General features: G+C 39.0%; 1 long non-coding RNA gene across 1 annotated transcript; it reads right to left on the bottom strand.

The window, feature by feature from the left end:
* Positions 1–2083: 2083 nt before the first annotated feature.
* On the bottom strand, positions 2084–3374 carry LOC113539732 (uncharacterized). Its single transcript, XR_003403966.3, has 3 exons — positions 3323–3374; positions 3147–3228; positions 2084–3042 (listed from the first exon to the last, which is right to left on the bottom strand). It is a non-coding gene; the product is annotated as an uncharacterized LOC113539732 (long non-coding RNA).
* Positions 3375–16481: the final 13107 nt, after the last annotated feature.

Here is a 16481-nt window from a genome sequence, read left to right as displayed (position 1 = left end):
GTAATTCAGATAACCACTTTGTACAATTGTGGTGAGTAGAAAAGCATCTTAGCATGCACAGCATGTCGAAGCTTGAGGCGGATGGGCTACAAATGCAGAAGACCATGTCGGGTTCCACTTCTGTCAGCCAGGAACAGAAACAGAACAGAAATCTGAAGCTGGACAGTTCGGACAGTTGAAATCTGGAAAAATTTAGCTTGGTCTGGGGAATCGTGATTTCTCCTGAGGCACACAGATGGTAGGGTCAGAATTTGGTGCCAATAGCATGAATTCATGGACCCAACCTGCCTGGTGTCCAGGCTGGTGGAGGTGGTGTAATGGTGTGGGAATGTTTTCTTGGCACACTTTGGGCCTGCTAATACAAATTAATCATCAATAGAATGCCACAGCCTATTTGAGTATTGTTGCTGACCATGTGGATCCCTTCATGGTCACAGGTTATCTATCTTCCAATGATAATGCATCATGTCACAAAGCAAAAGTCATCTCAAACTGGTTTCATGAACATGATAATGAGTTCAGTGTTCTTCTGTGGCCTTCCCAGTCACTGGATCTGAATCCAATAGAACACCTTTGGGATGTAGTAGAACAGGAGCTTTGCAGCATGAAACTGCACCTGAAAAATCTGCAGGAATTGCGTGATTCAATCAGGTCAAAATGTACCATATTCTCAAAGGAATGTTTCCAATGTCTTGTGGAATCCGTGCAAAGCTCCTGTTCTACTACATCCCAAAGGTGTTCTATTGGATTCAGATCCAGTGACTGGGAAGGCCACAGAAGAACACTGAACTCATTATCATGTTTGGATGGACTGGGGGCCCTACCCAATATTAGTATAGTGTTCCTAATCCAAATTCATCACCAATCTTTTCTAAAATTCTTTTGTGAGAACAGGTTAAGTACAAATCACACTAGAAACCACCACTAATACTTTATGTTATGCATATTATGTTGTATTAGTACATCTTGTGCATATATGCATCATAAGTATTAGTCATGACAACTTTATAAAAAAAAATAGCCAGACAATGCCACAGCAACACTAGCCCTTGTGGGCATCTCAGCTCATGTACACAGAAGAGGGCTGATAGTGCTTACCTTTCAGTGTATTATGCTGCCCTGTGATGCAGCATGAGCAACAGTTTGAAAAGATGCAGCGGGCTGGCTTCATGTGTCTTGGAGCAAGCAAATGTTAGCCTTCACCCTACCCGGTTAGTAGCTGTTGTATAGAGAAGAGCTGGCTAGTGGGAGGGAATTGCCAGATGATATAATTGGGGACAAAATTAGTTTTGGGTGAAAACTGGTAAAAACATATGTAACTCAAGATTTTGGAGTCAACTTTCTGCTTGATGCTTACCACACCCCCTTATATGTTGTCTTATGAATTAAGTCATGTTAGTTCTATTTGGCAGTTTCACTACAAGCGCTGAGTAAAATAAGTTTTGGGGTTATTATCAGGCCAGAAGATCAATGCTGTCCCAGTTAACAGTAAACCAATAAACCCAAATTCACAGTAATTAATCATTAATTAATTTTTTTGTACACATTTTTGATGGTACCTATGTTGGAGGCCACAGCTAGTCTTAATTATTAACTAGTCTTTATTAAGACTCGTCTTTATTCAGTCCTTCTCTTTATTCAATCTCTTTAATAGTAAATAATACAAAGCAAACTAAGCAACTAAGGCTTTTTACATTTATTTTTCAACACTATATATATATATATATATATATATAATAAATATAATTTTTTTTTTTTAGAAAAAACCTTTTTGGAAAGAGACCAAAGGTGGCTTTTTAATTTTTTTCAAAATTCTAATATTTTTTATTATATATATTTATTTATTTTTTTTTACAAAGAAACCATTCTAAAAAGGCAAACATACTGTAACTACTCCTAGGATTAAGAGGGTTTAACCTAAAGGATTCATGATTAATTGAATTTTAGCTTTTTCTTTGACTGAATAGGAAAGACATAATTGTTAGCATGACAATGTGGCAAAGTGGACTAAGCAGTGATAGCTTTTTCTGATCACTAGAGCCAGTCACACCAAATGGTGTGGAATTATGGTGGAACAGGCTAACCAGAAATACAAATTTAGTAAAACAATTACACTGACTATGCCACCCTGTTAGGCACAGGGAACCATCATTATACCATCAAAAGGAACACAGGTTCGTTGTTCCAGGGTAGGAAACAGAAGAATGAATGCAGAGATGAAACTTTAATACTTTATTGACAATGTAAAAAATCACATAAAACAAAAAAGATATTTATTCAATTAAAATAGCCAAGACAAAAATCACACAACTCCGTTAAAATAGAGGGAACTATCCCCCAATATCATGGTCCCACATTCACAATTAAACACACAAACCACACTAGACAAGGGGTCAAAGTCAACCCAGGGCAGATAAACCAACTTCAGCTCCTTGACTTTATATAAGAATCGGTACCTCCACCAAGACACACGGCCCACTCACACAGCACACCGGTGAAATCACGCACAACCACACAGCACGCTGTGACGGAAACACCACCACCATGCAGGAGGGACAGCCTATAGCCTGCCCTGGGGGCTTGACTCCTAAAACACAGGACAAAGAGAAAATTTATCATACACCAAAAATACCATCAAAACATTCAGAAACAAGACAGAATCAATGAAACAATCGTTAACCCCACAAAAAAAGGAAGAAAACAATACAGTTTCAATAAAAATACCCAGGTGACCCAACTTTCACAAAAACCCTCCTTATGGGACTCAAAATATTGGAAGACGGGTTTACAAGCCTGGACATAAAGTCACAAAAGATCAAAATCTACCAATTCCATGCGAAACGATGCGGTACAATGTCACACACACACGGCACGACACAACCCACGTCGCACAAGAAGCCCCATGAGGTAGCACAGTTCGCGTCACACCGGAAGCAAACGGAGCAAAACCAGCGCGGAGCAAAACAGCAGCACCACTGGATACCACCCTGCAATCCTGATTAAATATCCGGAAAACCAATCTTCAAATATGGGCAGCTCTACCTAAAAAAAGAAAGAAACATTTTACGGTGCACTACGTTAACATTAAGTGACCCATACACCTACCGTCATTTTGCCGATATGGTTGGTATTCTTAAAATACGCACCTGGAGGCCAAAGATTTTCCAACACGTTAAATTGCCAATCCGAGGGGAAAACAGCAGACAGACCACACAGCCACCATTAATCCTACAAAACAAAAACTATTAACTAAGAAAGTAATACAAATCAAGAGCATAAACTATTCCAGTCAGCATTAACCTAGTAGCCAAGCAGCACATACCATCAACGCAGCGGGAGCCATGAGCGATACCGGAAGTGGGTGGTCCCCAAGCTATGGCGCACACCGGCAGTGCCCCAAGCCCCAGAATATATACACACGCCAATCACACAATGAGTAAACCACGCCCTGCTCATTACAACCCTACCAGAGCAATTAACGTGCCACTTTAGTCTAAAAATAGAAACCAACTGCATGACTCACCACAACAACATAGGCCGACTAATGGATAGTGGGTGTATTTGGTGTGTCTTTCTATAAGTCATCCATTTAAAGGCCAGTTATATTTAGTGAGAATATGGTAATCAAGACTTCTATGTGTTTTTTCCCCCCACAGATCTGTGTATACAAATCTTTGCACATCTTGTGCATTTCTGATTCTGTTATATTTAACATAGACCTAGTCGACTGATAAAAACAATATGGTTTTTATTCTTATAATATTTTATAATATTGATCATTACTGCAGTAGATAATTTCATCCAAGTGTCAAATATATGGGTTGGGGCCTGCAGAAGACATGTGAGTCTTCTATAGAAAAGTCTGAGCCCACTAGTGAAACTGCTTCTAATTTGCAGTTATCTAAGATAATACAACATTTTCCATTAAGAAAAATTATATTATCAGCAATAATATACAGTGAGTGAAAGCAGGACACAAATGGCTCATGTTTATTTGCACCACGCTTTTCTGCACACATTCAATTCACAGAAGGAATGCACTGACAAGCCCAGCGACACCAAAAGGCCTGGAAGACCATGGAAGACAACTAAAGTGGATGATCACAGAATTCTTTCCTTGGTAAAGAAAAACCTCTTCACAACATCCAGTCAAGTAAAGAACACTGTTGAGGAGGTAGGCATATATTGTCACAATCAAGTCTACAATCAAGAGAGATGCCTTCATGAATGTAAATGCAAAGGGTTTACCTCAAGATGCAAACCACTGGTAACACTCAAGAACAGAAAGGCCAAATGATTTAGAAAACATCTAAAAAAAAGCCTGCCCAGTTCTGGAACAAGATTCTTTGGAGAGATGAAACCAAGATTAACTCATACCACAATGATGGGAAGAGAAGAGTATGGAGAAGGAAAAGAAGGGCTCATGATCCAAAGCATACCACATCATCTGGCAAACATGGTGGAGAAAGTGTTATGACATGGGTATGTATGGGTGCCAATGGAACTGGGTCACTGGTGTTTATTGATGAAGTGACTGCTAATAGAAGTAGCAAGATGAATTATAAAGTGTATACAACTATACTTTCTGTTCACCTTCTGTCCAATGCTGTAAAAATGATGGCTCTTCACAGTACAGATGGATAATGACCCAAAACATCTGACCTCCTCCCATGCTTTTCACTTACTGAAGACAAAACTGAAGGCAGAAAGACCCACAAACAAGCAGCAACTGAAGGCGGTTGCAGTAAAGGCCTGGCAAAGCATCTCAAGGGAGGAAACTCTGCATTTGATGATGTCCATGGGTTCCAGACTTTAGGCAGTCATTGACTGCAAAGGATTTGCATCCAAGTATTAAAAATAATCTTTATATTTATAATTGTTAGTTTGTCCAATTACTTTTGAGGCTGCGAAAATGGAGAGACCATGTAAAAATGGCTGTAATTCCTAAATGGTTAACGCAACATTTTTGTTAAGCCCCTTAAATTAAAGCTGAAAGCCTACGCTTCAATCACATCTTGATTGATTCATTTCAAATGCATTGTGGGTACTAAGGCAAAATTACAAAAAATTGTGTCATTGTACAAATACTTATGGACCCCACTGTACAATGAAACCATCTCATTCTTGATCTTCAAATCTCCCCAAAACCAAGTAGTGCTTGGCTCTCCCTGGATCACCACACACGATCCCTCCATTTCATGGAGAAAAGGTAAGTTGTTATCATACAGTAAAGACGGTCAATCTGCCTGTCTCTCTCTTCCCTGTCACACTACACAGGGAGAGAGCCCTGAGGTAAAAACTGGTGTGCATATTCTATCTCCATATCTGGAATTGGCTGAGATATTTAGCAAAGCCAAACCCTCTAAGCTACCACCTCACTGGGAACTAAGAACCACCTCACCTCCACGTAGCTGAGCATATCCCCTCCCAGTTCTTAGAAGCAAAGCAATGGAGGACTATGTGAAAGTAGCTTTGGCTTAAGGATACATTCAGCCATCAAAATACCCTGCCATCACCAGTTTCTTGTTCATGGAAAAAAACGCTGGAGGTCACTAAACACCTCCTCTTTAATAAAGAAGGCCCAACAGTGCCTCTATTTTCTAAGGAGGTTGAAGAGAGCTGGCATGCCCCCTCCCTCTTCACTGGTTTCTACAGATGTGTCACTGAGAGTGCATTCACCAGCTGTATCACTGTCTGGTATGGAAACTGCTCAGCATCTGACAGGAAAGCCCTGCAGCGGATCGTGAAGATGGCACAACGCATCACTGGTATCAACCTTTCTGGCATTAAGGACATTTACACCACAAGTAGTGTGAGGAAGGCAGCTTAGATCAGGAAGGACCCCTCTTACCCATCCTACAACTGGTTTAAGCCCCTCCCATCTTGGAAGAGACTAAGAAGTATTCAGGCCAGAATGTCCAGACTCAGGAACAGTTTCTTTCTGCAAGCACTCAGACTTCTGAGTGTGAACACCCCCTCCACCCCCCAAGGACTGTGATCATAACCACCGACTGCATTATCGTCACTTTAACACTACCATGGCCTGAGACTGAACTACCAACCAAAGACTGAACAATAATATGACTCTACCTCATTCAACAAGTGCAATATTATTATGACATTACTATGTGCAATAACTGTATATATTTATTCACTTAGTACTGATACAATGTTCATACATTACACTTCTTTTAAACTGTATGTATCATCTCCTCACTGCTGCTACACTTTATATACATTTCATATATTTCCTATTTATGTGACTTGCTTAAATTTGTGTGATTCTGTGTACTTTAGGGTATTATTGTCTGTGTTTACTGTCCGTATTTATTGGTGTGTTTTAGTCCTTGTCAATGTCTACTACATGTTGCACGGAAGTTTTCTGAAGGTACTATGTTTCTTTTTTATCCATTGCCATGTGATATGCTAAAAATGACAGTAAAGCTGACGTTGACTTTGACTATTGATTACAGGGGTCTGATTATCGAGTGACTGTCAAACACATGTATCCCCTTCCTCTTGTTCCATCAGCCCTTGAACAAGTTAGAGGTACCAGGATATTCACAAAATTGGATCTCTCCACTTCAGAGAGGCAGATGAATGGGAAACTGCGTCCAGGACACTATGGATATTTGGTAATATCCTATAGCTTGTTCAGTGCTCCCTCAGTGTTTCAAGCATTTGTGAATGATGTTCTTGAAAAATTCCTGAATCAGTTTTTTATTGTCTATAGTGATGACATTTTCATTTTCTCACCCTCAGAAGAGGAACATGTGAACCATGTCCTTCCGTTTTAGCTCCATAACCACCCCATTGACTTCCCTCCTAAGAGAAAGCCTGAACACTTCATTGGACTGGGGAGGCCTTACACAGCCTTTCAGACATTGAAAGACCAATTCAGAAGTGCACCTATCCTTTAACACTCAGATCCTTCTCTCCCCTTCTTTGTAGAACTCAGAGTTTAAAGCAGCCCTACAAGAAAAGAGGCACTGTCTAAAGGGAGCAGTGTATCCTTTCTTGATATTGACTGACCACAATAATCTTGAATGTGTACAATCTGAAAAAAAAAGTAAAATAAAAATAAAAAAGTTTGAATCTCGACGATACCACATCCATTTGCTTTGGGAGGGATGGCATACCTCTCTCTCCTCTATCAGTCACAGTGACACTAGCCAACTGCTGCCATCTGTGAGCTTGCAGAATAGGGTAGATAGCGCTCTCCTCTGAGTGTGTTATGCTGCCCTGTGACACTGCATGAGCAGCAGTTTGAAAAGATGTGGAGGTTGGCTGTACGTATCTTGGAGGAAGCATATGCTAGCTCCAGCTTTCTTGGTTGGTAGATGTCATGTGAGAGTCAAGTGGAGAGTCAGCTAGTGGGTGGGAATTGGCAAGACCAAATTGTGAAGAAAACATTTTAATTTCACAAGCATGAAAAGTTTCCTAAATTTATCTGAAACATTAACATGACATTTCTCCACTCCAAGCATGGGCTGAAGAAATCCCTCCCTGGCACCTGTTGTTTTGTTGAGCGTATATACTGCTGTGATTGGTTGAAGTAACATGGGTATTAGCAAAAAGTTGTCTCACTTTCTGATTAGCTGAGCAGACCCAGTGAAAAAAAACACATATATTTGGGTAGAGCTCAATGACTGTATATATGGGTGGATGTCATAACAGGGGTTTAAAAATGAAGCCAAAATAGTTATTGCCTTGAAGAACATTGGCAGATGTCCTTGGGCAGTCAGTGTTGTTGGGCGGGATCCGCTGAGCTGCAGGGGTCAGCTTTGTCCTAATGTTACTGAATACGAGGTTGGTTTCTTCATTTCCAGATAACTGATGTTGGCACTTGGTTGTGCTGGGAGCCCGGTTCTGTACACTCTTTTAGCTGGCACCCCTTTTTAATATTTTCTAGTTACATGTTTTTTTTTTTTTTTTTTTCATTTTTTCACTGTGCAATTTATATCTCTGCATCAGCTTTTAATTTAAACATACCTTGCTGAATTAATGGGTTTAAGTCTAGAGCATGGCACATTATATAATTTGTTTTCCAATAGCAGATAAAACAAGGGTGCAATCAGCCAATTCAAATGATCAGATTATTTTCAAAGTAAAAGTTATTGCTCCTGGATTATACAGGGCAAGCCCCTCCCTTTATACTCACACTTGTGTTAATTTGAATCACATAAGCTTTCACATTTATTTGACATAGTGCCTTCATAAAAATTTAATTTGATCCCCTCAGCAATGGGGCCGCTTATTGTCTGGGCCCGAGGAGCCACACTTACATTTTAAGGAGCCACGCTTACATTTTAAGTTACATCTCCACAAATTATTTTTGGGAATAGTGTTCTGTAATTTTTACAAATTCAGTTGACCTTCACTTAAAATCTCCTCCAATATTTTTTTTTTATTATTTACTGTAGTAAAGCCATGTCTTATTCTGCTGTAAACTATTCTAACAGATGTTCTAGCATGAAGTTCTTTGAGGTTTTTCCATTATGTTACTTATTTTGATGTCCAAACTAGATTGTCATAATGATATTATAATTAGTAAACCGAGTGAACGAAGTGATAGCATAAACCAAGGCAACTAACATTAGCTAAACTTCATAACAATTTACTATTGTTTATATGATCTTAGCTAACACTTGAAGTAGGTTGGTAAGTTTAGCCAGTCACTCCTTTTAAACTTCAACAGAATGACCAGCGCATAACAGAGCACACTCCTCCACTCAGATTGGTCACTGTAGGTGTTAGAACTAGATGAACATCATGGAGAGCATTGATTTTTGTTCTTCAAAAAATAAGTTGTTTTGACTGTAAATGTTGACTGCTATTTACCAGTATATTTTCAGTTGGTACCTTACATTAGCTATTTCTACTTACATTACATTGATTAACATGATGGATTAGCTATTATACAGCAGTCCAGTTCCCTAATTTGTTTGGACAAGCTGCATTCTAAGAGTGCTGATATTTAGTGTAACAGCACTGTTACATTTCACTGTTTGTACTCACTTTATTTACCTTATTGTTGTTAGGATTTTTCCTGTCGATGCCTTTACCGCCGCTTGGAACGGCTGACCATAATACAATACTTTTAGCTTCGACCTACACGCCAGTGGTAAAGCGTGAGGAAAGAGAGGAAAAGATACAAAGAATAAAGAACTGGACTGTCTCTAGCATAAAAGAACTGAAAAATTGCTTTGAGAGTACTGACTGGGACTTGTTTTTAAATGATAATCCTGATTTGAATGATCAGGTTTTGGTGGTTTCCAGTTATATTGATTTTTGTGTTGATTCTATTATTCCTACAAAAAGCTCGACAGTATTTCCAAACAACAAGCCATGGGTAACCAAAGAGCTTAAAAATATTCTTAATATGAAAAAAAGGGTATTCCTATTAGGGACTAATGAGGAGAAAAAAAATATTAATAAGGAAGTTAAAAGAGCTATTAGATGTGCTAAATTAAATTATAGAAATAAAACAGAAGAAAAGTTTGTTCAAGGTGATATGAGGGCTGTCTGGCAAGGTATCAAAAATATGGCAGACATAAATACATCCAAGAAGGGGCCAGGTATAATGGATAAAAATGATATGAACTCCTTAGCCAATGACTTGAACTTGTTCTTTATGCGTTTTGAAAAACATGATTTAAGTGCTGCACTTGAAGAGTTTAAACAGACATTGAGTCCCTCTGCCCGTGTGAAACTGTGTCTCCCTAATATAATTAAACAGCTGAAGTCTATACCTTTTAATAAAGCTCCCAGACCTGATAGTATATGTGGCAGAACCCTTAACCACTGTGCAGAGCAGCTCAGTGGGGTGTTTCACACATTGTTTCAAGTCTCACTGGATCAAGCCATAGTTCCTCGGATATGGAAAGCCTCTATTGTAGTACCCATCCCAAAGCGAGAGAAGTCACATTCTTTTAATGATTATCGACCCATTGCCTTAACCTCATTAGTTATGAAAGCTCTGGAAAGGGGAGTTAAGTTGCAGCTTATGAAAGTTTGCAATGAGAAATTAGACCCCTTACAGTTTGCTTATCGCACTAAAAGAGGTGTGGATGATGCAAAACTCTTTCTTCACACTTTCATCAACATTTGGAAAATGGGGGCTCATTTGCCAGACTATTATTTGCTGACTTTTCCTCAGCATTTAATACAATAAATCCAATTATCTTAGTTAAGAAACTTGTGAATGAGTTTAATGTCAATCATGGGCTGGTTTTATGGATCTTGGATTTTTTAATTAGTAGACAGCAAAGGGTTAGGATGAATGGAGTTTTGTCAGATACACTTACTACGTCTATCGAGATTCCACAGTGGTGTGTATTGTCGTCAATTCTTTTTAACCCTCTATACAAAGGAGTGTAAAAGTTATGAGGATAATTGTTATGTTGTTAAATATGCAGATGATACAGTTTTCCTATCCTTGTTATCAAGGTTATCAAAGATGATGATAGTCTTGCACTTCTTAAGTTTACTACATGGTGCAATGACGTAGAGTTGAGATTAGAGTTGAGATTTTTGATACGACTTTAAAGTTTCAGCAGAACACAGAGGTTATTATTAAGAAGGTTCATCAAAGAATGTTTGCTTTAAGGAAATTGAATTCTTTCTGTGTACAAAAACCTATACCGAGTGTATTTTTATAATACTTTTATTGAGAGCGTTTTGAGTTTTTCATTTTTATGTTGGTTTTCATCACTTTCTCTAAAGAATAAGAATCACCTCCAGACCATAGTTAAGACTTGTTCAAAAATTATTGGTATGCCACTAAGGCTCCTAAATGAATATTAAAGAAAGCTCGGAGTATCATGAATGATGACATGCATCCATTGCACAAGCATTTTGAGGTAATGCCTTCTGGAAGGCGGCTCAGAAGTATTAAGTTTATGACCAATCGATATAAGTCTACTATTGTGCCAGAAGCTATTCGTATTTGTAACCTGAATTGTAGTAACGAGTATTGACGAGTATTAATGGTTCTTAATTTGTCCTGCACTATTTTTTTTTTTAGATCTTACTTGTGGTTGAATTTACTATGAAGCATGTTGTACTGTTGTAATTTGTGTAAAAATGTCTTTTTTGTGTGTGTGTGGTTTTATCTATATTTGAATTGAAGTTTGGGATGTGCTGCCTATGCCCTATGCAATTGCCCCGTGTGGGATTAATAAAGTAGTAAACAACAACAATTTAGCTCCACCCACTCCAATTTACAATAATTTGCATAATATACAAAACATACTCTTTTGAAAGTGTCACATATTTAGTGTAAAAAAACTTAATAATTATCAGAAACATGTTGAAATTTGTAAACAGTATGGCTGCCAAATGCCAAATCAACCCAAGTGGGGTGGAGCTGGGTTACTCAAACAGCTGTAGTGCATGAATGCTTGCACAGAATTACACAAAATGAAATGCATGTATGGCAAAGGATTCAGAGGTGATATGCAAAGTTTGGAGCATAACCATTGAAAACAAGCAGAGTTAAGTTGAAATAGCTATTTCTCAGAAACTGAGAAAGTCTGATCTTGCTGAAATTTGGTGTGCTGCATCAATGTGCTGATCTGTAACTGGATTTTTAATCACTGCAGAATTACTTTAAACACATGGCCACCTTCAGCCAATCAGCCTTCAGCAGGCATTTCACACCACTAGCATTGAGCTATTGTCACAAAACTTCATAAGTCATGTATGGTCTCTTTATTGTTCTTGTTGTTCTTCTTCTTATTCTTCTCTTTATTCTTCTTCTTCTCTGCTAAAACTGATACTACACTGCTACTCAGGTAAGAGAGATGAGCCCAATCGGCCTATAACAAAGCATTTTATCTAGAATACCCTAAATCCTACAGTGAAAATTCTTTTTGCTATGTATATCTTGGGTTCTTCTTCCATGCTCTTAATAGAATGCTCCATGAAACGTTCCACTTTCCTTCATTTTAGCACAAGTTGCTTACACTTCTTGATGTTTTCAACCTTCCTAAATTTTCCACACCACCCCATTGCTGCGCTCCCTCCACTGGCTTCCTGTAGCTGCTCGCATCAGATTTAAAACACTGATGCTCGCCTACAAAGCCAAAAACGGACCAGCACCCACTTATCTCAAAGCTCTTATCACACCTCGTGCGGCACCATGCTCCCTCCGATCCTCTAGCACTGCTCTACTGGTCCCACCATCTCTCAGGGTACAAGGAAGGCATGCATCGAGACTCTTCTCTGTTCTGGCACCATTCTAGGTGGAATGAAATTCCCCTAGATGTCCGAACAGCTGAGTCACTGGCAGTCTTCAAATGACGTCTAAAGACTTACCGCTTCATAAAGTACTTAAGTTAGCACTTTCACAAAAAAAAAAAAAACTCCCCAACAGAGTTTTGGACTGATGGTATTCCTAGTTTGTGACCTACTGAGCCAGTATCAGAATGTATTTTTGATAGACTTCAAAGCACTACTGTATAAGGATAAGGGCGTCTGCTATATACTGGATAAGGGCGTCTGCCAAATGCCATAAATGTAAATGTAAATGTCATTTTGTCTTTTTCACCGACTCATGGCACCCAGGGAGTTACTCTCATTGATTCCAGTGATGCTCATCAGGCTACTGCTAATGCTTGCATGTCTCAGAGTGCTGATTCACACCTAGACCTAGCCAAGATGGAGCTAACACTGACTCTGCTAAAAAAAAAAAAGTATTGACACTCACCCCTCGAGATGAGATTTCTCAACTCAGAACTGAAGTACTCTCAGAATTGCACTCTTCACAGGCTACTCTTACTTCTACCATCAACTCCCTGGGCAGTAAAATACAAGACACCGAGGATTCAGTTAACGATGTCGACTGACGTTTATCTGAGCTGGAGGGGATTTGCACCTCTCTCACCCCAGAAAACAAACACTACAGAGAAAAAATGAACAATTTTGAAAACTGTTTTCATTGAAACAACTTACGCATAATTGGCATTCCAGAAGGGGCCTCATCTCTGCCTATAAACAATGACCTTATTTTACAATGTCATCTGCTCAGTTTTGTCTTTTATCAACATTGGTTCATTGCTTATTCTCCAGGAGGGCATCACCATGTTACAATAGAGTGTGTACCCGGAAGACTACACAGGCAGGGAAATCACTACTACTAATGCAGAATCACTACTACTAATGAAGAAATGCAGGAACATTCTATGAGGAAACATTTCCTGTGACGTACTTCCTGTTTTCAAATCATTTGCTGGGAGTTTCTTGCCTGCGTCGGCATTTAAACTATACTGTTTCTTTCTTTTTAAATCTATAATTTTGCGCTATCGTTTTCAACTGCTGTATTTTTCACTTTCTTTTCTGCCGTATTTTAATTTTTTTGAAGAGTGCTTTTGTTTTTTGCCAAGACAGTAAGCGGAGGCCATCCACGCCTGATCCACACTGTCTAAAATAATATCAATCTTCGACTAAGGTACATTAAACATGTCAAATATTCAGCTTGTTCAGTGTGTTGAGTGCACGATGTTTAGTCGTTCTTCCTCCGTCGTTAGGAATAGCTTTATTTGTGATAAATGTATGTTAGTTAGCTCTCGGACAGAAAAGATTGCAGCATTAGAGGTGTGCTTCCAGACTATACAGAGGGTTAGCGAGAGTGAGAGCAGTGTAGTTTCTGTAGGGGAAAGTCTGGATGCCTTAGGCGGAGTTAGTAATCCCCCAACTCCGGCATTAGAGCCCTCGCAGCGTGGTGAATGGGTGATGGCTCGGCGGCATAATCACAAAGCCAAAACTACTGCTAAGCCTCGCCCACGGGAGCACCACTCCGCTCCGCTTCACGTGTTTAACAGGTTTGCTCTCCTCAGTGAAGCACCCACTGAGAAACCTAAAAGAACTCTGGTTGTAGGAGACTCTATCTTGCAGCACATGAAATTAGCTAGGCCATTAGGGGCACCAGCAGCTTTAGTTAGGTGTATATCTGGAGCCAGGGCACCGGGGCATAGCAGGTAATCTTAGGGTCTTAGGCAAGCACAGGTTCTCAAAGATAGTTATTCATGTAGGAGCTAATAATACACACCTTCATCAGTCAGAGGTTACTAAGAGTAACATTGTAGAGGTGTGTATATTAGTCAAGGCGATGTTCGATGCAGTAATATGTTTTGGCCCTATCCCAACACGGCGTGGTAATGTAGCTTACAGCAGGTTATGATCGCTGAACTGCTGGATGTCCAGGTGGTGCTCCGAAAACAATGTGGGCTTTAAAGATAATTGGAGTAGTTTTGAGGACAAGGCTGGCCTGTGAGGGTGGGACAGTATTCATCTGACACGTGATGGCGCTGCTCTCATTTCTTGTAGCATATAGAACAGGCCTAGTTAATCTGTGACAATCCAGAGCCAAGGCCAGGGAGTCGTCAGTCAGGTTCCAACATATTGAGACTGTGTCTATTCCCCGAGCTAAACAAAAATGTAGAAATACCCAGAAAGTTTGTTTTAGTAACCTAATTAACATAAAATTAAATCAAACCTAATGCACAGCTAGAACCATTGATCCGAAGCTAGGACAGTTGAATATTAGATCTCTTACATCTAAAGTGCTTATTGTTAATGAAACCATTACTGATCAGGAGTTTGATGTACTGTGTTTAACAGAAATGCGAATTAAACCAAATGAGTATGTAGCATTAAATGAAGCTAGTCCTCCCGAATACAGTTACATACATCAACCCCGTCTATCTGGCAGAGGAGGAGGCGTCGCAGTTATTTATAACGATAATCTAGGCATCATACAAAACCTAGTCATAAATTCAATGCGTTTGAAGTTCTTCATACCAACATAACATGCGTAGCCACAAAATATAAGTCTACCCAGATGATTCCACTAATTATTATTTATAGACTCCCAGGGCCATATTCGGAATTCCTTTGTGAATCTGTGGATTACGTCTCTAACCTGGTTGTTTCTTTAGACAAAGCATTAATTGTTGGAGACTTTAATATTCCTTTTTGATAATCCAGAAGACCCTCTGATCAGCGGTTGTGTCCATTCTTGATTCAGTAGGGGTCAATCAGAATGTAATAGGACCCACACATAGTGGTGGTCACACTCTTGATTTAATACTAACATTTGGATTAACTTTAGAAAATAAAGTCATATTTCGACAGTCTGAAGCTATCTCAGATCATTACCTCATCTCATTTAAAATGTATCTTAATCATAATATATGCAACTTGCCATTCTTCCGCGTCAAACATACATTCATTTCAGCAAATGCACAGAGTTTTATGAGTAATCTCCCAGAGTTACCATTATTATTACTCGATCACCGTCTGATCCCGAAGAACTTAACCAGGCAACTGAATGCTTAGAATCAATGTTCCGCTACATGCTAGATAAGGTAGCTCCAATTAAAAGAAAAATAATTAGAGAGAAAAAGCTAGCACCCTGGTATATTGATCACACACGCACCTTAAAACAGACCACTCGAAAAGGAGAATGTAAATGGCGTCAGACTAAATTGGTAGTATTTCAAATAGCATGGAAGGAGAGCCTTTTGAGCTATAGAAAAGCTCTTAGTGCTGCTAGATCAATGTATCTCTCCACCCTAATTGAAGATAACAAAAATAATCCTAGATTCTTATTTAATACTGTAGCAAAATTGACTAGGAATAAGACCACAATAGAAACATGCACACAATCATTATATAGCAGTGATGACTTCATGAATTTTTTCCAATGGTAAAATTGAAAATATCAGGCAAAAAATTCAGACTATTAATTTAAAACCGGACAGTTTTATAACTAACCCTGTAGATAATAATATAATGATCAACGATTAGAATGTTTTACTCCCCTTTGAGAGACTGAAGGGGAGTAAAACATTCATCCTGTATACTAGATCCCTTACTTACATGTTTCTTCAAACAGATAATTCCAGAAACAATCGAACCTCTTCTAAAGATAATCAATTCTTCCCTTAGCACCTAAATATTTTAAACTAGCAGTTATCAAACCCTTGAAAAACAGAAAAAAACAGATCTAAACCACTGTCAATTGTCTAACTATAGGCCAATATCAAACATCCCCTTTATCTCCAAGATCCTAGAAAAGGTTGTAGCACAGCAGTTGTGCTCATACTTACATAGGAATAACATTCAGGAAATGTATCAGTCAGGATTTAGGCCTCATCATAGCACAGAGACAGCACTGTTTAAATTGGCAAATGACCTACTACTGGCCTCTGATCAGGGTTGTGTCTCCTTGCTTGTGTTGCTTGACCTTAGTACAGCTTTTGATATCACTGATCATGCTATTGTCCTCGATAGACTAAAAATGTTGTAGGCATTAAGGGAAAGGCCCTTTCCTGGCTCAAGTCTTATTTGACTGATCGTTATCAGTTTGTAGCTGTAAATGGTGACTTCTCTACGCATACTAAGGTAAAGTTTGGTGTTCCACAAGGCTCTGTTTTAGGCCCACTGCTCTTTTCTTTATATATGCTATCTCTGGGCAA

Source organism: Pangasianodon hypophthalmus, chromosome 20, assembly GCF_027358585.1.
Source record: "Pangasianodon hypophthalmus isolate fPanHyp1 chromosome 20, fPanHyp1.pri, whole genome shotgun sequence".
In the NCBI taxonomy this organism is placed as follows: Eukaryota; Metazoa; Chordata; class Actinopteri; order Siluriformes; family Pangasiidae; genus Pangasianodon; species Pangasianodon hypophthalmus.
The sequence above is the reverse complement of the archived record's forward strand: the minus strand, read 5'-3'. Positions and strand labels throughout refer to the sequence as shown.